We start from the raw sequence: 3664 nt of genomic DNA on the forward strand, positions 1-3664 counted from the left end.
AACGTTTTGAATATGCTCATGGGGGTCTTTTTGGGACAGCCCTTCATATAATCCTTTCATTTAAAGGAGTTGTAGCATTGTGCTAGTAACATGGAAGACAACATTCCCCTCAACAGGAGGTAGGCGTATTGCACCAACAACACCCAATTGAATTGGGTCATTCACATCGTTTAGATTTCTAATATCGTCTTGGTGGCCCACTTGGCTACCATTACTCATGTTCACACTCATTTATTCCTCTATTCAAACACAAACCAACACAAACACAAAATAAAGTAAGTCGATTCAACTATAACACAAAAAGATTAAAACTCAAACTTCCATAATAGAATTGTAAACAACACCACTACCCGGCAGCGGCGCTATTTTTTTTATAAACGCTCAACCACACTTCAACCAATACCAGGTGTGGGCGATCGTTATCTAGTATAAAACCCAATGAAAGGTTGAGGTCGAACCCACAGGGAGCGGTACAAGTTTGAATTTAGTTACAAAATTATGAGTGTAATCTAATTGGTGGTAGGAATAGAAATTATCGAAAACATGTAGTTAATTTGAAAGGGGTGACAACAAATGTCAGATGGGGGGATTGGCTTGTCAATTAACAACTAAAACAAATACGAAAACAGGGGTTTCAACAAGATTAAGAGGAATTCTCGGGATGTGATCGATTATAGACTAATTGCAGTATATGGGTAATTGAAATTTAACAATAATTTGCTGAAACATTGTGGGTAGGCTAGGCTATAAGTGCAATAGTTTTCTCTCGAACAACTATCACGGTACAGGTGAGTTCTCTCGAACCTCGACAAGCTTAACAAGATAAATAGCCCACAACCTTAATGTATCCAATCTCTCGAGAAATATAGGTAGAATCGAGTTTAGGATTCACTCTCCCAAGCTGAACCCATATCAACCCAATACCTACTATCATTAATCAAAAGCTTTGGTTCCAAAACCTCTCTCTCAAGCAAGCCAAGAACTCTAAACTGGAATTGCATTTGCAACTACAATTCATAGATTAAAACACAGCGAATGATTAAACCTACATTAAAACAACAATTTCATCATTAAACAACAATACCCATTAGATAATTACACAAATAAACCAATGATCACACGCTAAGAATTGGGATTTTAGCTACACATCATAAAAATAGAGAAACGATTACCAAATACATTAGCCATGATCTGGGTAAAGGCTCCCAAGTTTTTACAATGATCCAAATTGAATAAATTCCAAACCCAACTTGCATATGTTCAAGTTTAAGCCTCAAAAGCTTCAAAGTCTACAATGGAAACTCAAAAACTGAGAGAGAAGCTTAAAATATCGAAGTCAAGGAATTAGAACTAGAAGGGATCTCTTGAATTTTCATTTTAAATTTCAATCTATAGTTACCTAATTTTTTGCCCAAAAGGCTATTGAGCGAAGTAAGTCGAGCCTCGCCGAATCAGTCGGTGATCCGCCCTTTACTCTAGTCTATCGATGGTTTGCATTGGCCATTTGTCTTCAGGGTTTTGTGACTTTAGGTGATCCAGGTTATTGTTGCGTAGTCGTTTGGCGATTCGCCGACTGCCCGTTCCTGTCGCCAAATTGGTTCTTCCGCAAGGCTGGCACACTGCAACTTTGGGCGAGCTAAAGACCACTCGGCATTTTGCCGAGTGGTTTTGGCGATCACTAAGATTTATTTTCTTCACTTCTTCAGCTTATTTGCTCCTTTTTGTCCCGGTAGTTTCCTTCCCTTACTCCTTAGCTTTCATAGCTGCAAATCAACACTTTAACATCAATTTAGAGCATGAATTAGGCATTTGAAGACACTAAAACTATCAAAACAAATCCCTAAATGAGTTGAAATCTCAGACTCTTCAGTCACCCAGCCGATTTTTTAGTTTAGGGGTAGTTGGGTCTTTTCCTAATTATTTTATCTCTAAACTACTTCGTTTTGGTCAGTTTTAGTCTATTATTCTAGTTAGATTTTACCCTAAACCATTATTCACTAGAATTCATCAAGCTTAGAACAAAAGAGGAGAAAGAGGCGACTCAAACCTCTCCAAGAACACAACATGTTTTCTTTAATTCCAACCTCAAAATCAAAATATTTCTCTGTGGAATTTGTCACCAGGTATGTGGGATTTCACTGGTGGATTCCTTCCACTAGGTCCCTAGAATTCAATCAGATTCTTCATTCACTATATCTTGCTTAGACGTGGGGTTTCTAAAACCTTACATATTGGTTGTGATTTAGCTTCTAGAGTATTCCTAATCAGATTATCATGTTTTCGTGAAATCGTTGCTTAGTTCATTACATGAAAATCAGAACCCTAGTTGTGTAGATTCTCTTAGTTCATGAATTACACATGCTAGGTCAGTTAAACATATATACATGCTTTAGTTTTCGAATATCACATTATCAATATATAATTGTTACATTCTCAGATTTTTGCATGTCAGTAATTTGAGCTATTCATCATGTCAGTATTTTAATCATAATGCGTCATATACATATTCAGTTGGGAGTAGGCTTAGCACCGAGTGGACTAGGGTTTTAGCGTACCCTTATAGTCCCAGAACTACGTGCCCCTGTTGGTTAAGTCCCCTCTATGGGCATCTGTTTTAGTGATCATGCCAATCATGCCTTCATACCCCTGGCAAGGTATATCGGGCCCTTCGATAGGGTGTATACATTGGACTCCACGTTTAGCTCATGTGGTGGTTATGTCAGTTACTAGTAGCTCTCATAGTCAGACTCTATTTTAATTGACCAGGTTTTCAGTATACTTCAATATTCAGTCTCAGCAAGTTATGTACTTGGTCATTGTATTCATTTCAACATATTTCAGTATTTACATCATGTTCATATTATATCATTGCTTAGTATGCTTTGCTCAATTTATATGTTTGTTCGGTTTTTATACATATTCTACATGCTCAGTACCTTCCAAGTACTGACACATACTCTGCGCTACATCCTTTCATGATGTAGGTTCAGATTCTCACCATCTAGATCACGCGTAGATTGGCTCCCGGTCCATACTCAGCAGCATCAGTGGTGAGTCCTCATAATTCGGGGACAATAAACATGTTTTCAGATTTAGTCTTTCATTTTAGTTTCAGTTTTTATAGGGTCAGCTGGGGGCATGTTTCATCAACTCTAGTCAGTTAGAGGCTTTTTCAGATATAGTTTAGATTCAGCTTTAGTTTTTGAGTGATTGTTCAGTATCACTAAACTCTTAGAATCTTATATATATTCAGACTAGTAGTGGGTATTCCCCATCATTCAGTTATCTCATGATCTAGCTTATGTATTAATTATCTTTTCATAGATATGTTCAGTTTGTTTATGATAGGCCAGCTCAGGGTTAGTGATGCTTATCGTGACCAACGATACTAACCTACAGTACAAGTGTCTACGATCATCGATAATATAGTAACCCAACTAAAGGTTGGGGTCGTGTTCCAAGGGAGTGGTTTTGAGAATTAGTAAAAAATAAAATTAAGTTCTAACTAGTCGTAGCTAAAGACATTAACGATTAAAAACATAGTAAATTAAAAGGGGTGACACAAAAGTATCAAATATCAATTGGGGGTTTTGTCACAAATAGTAGAAACAAAAAAAATAACAAGAAAATCAAGTATGGGGACAAGTTCTTGGGGTGTGACCGC

Source organism: Solanum tuberosum, unplaced genomic scaffold (assembly GCF_000226075.1).
Source record: "Solanum tuberosum cultivar DM 1-3 516 R44 unplaced genomic scaffold, SolTub_3.0 scf00012, whole genome shotgun sequence".
Taxonomy (NCBI): domain Eukaryota; kingdom Viridiplantae; phylum Streptophyta; class Magnoliopsida; order Solanales; family Solanaceae; genus Solanum; species Solanum tuberosum.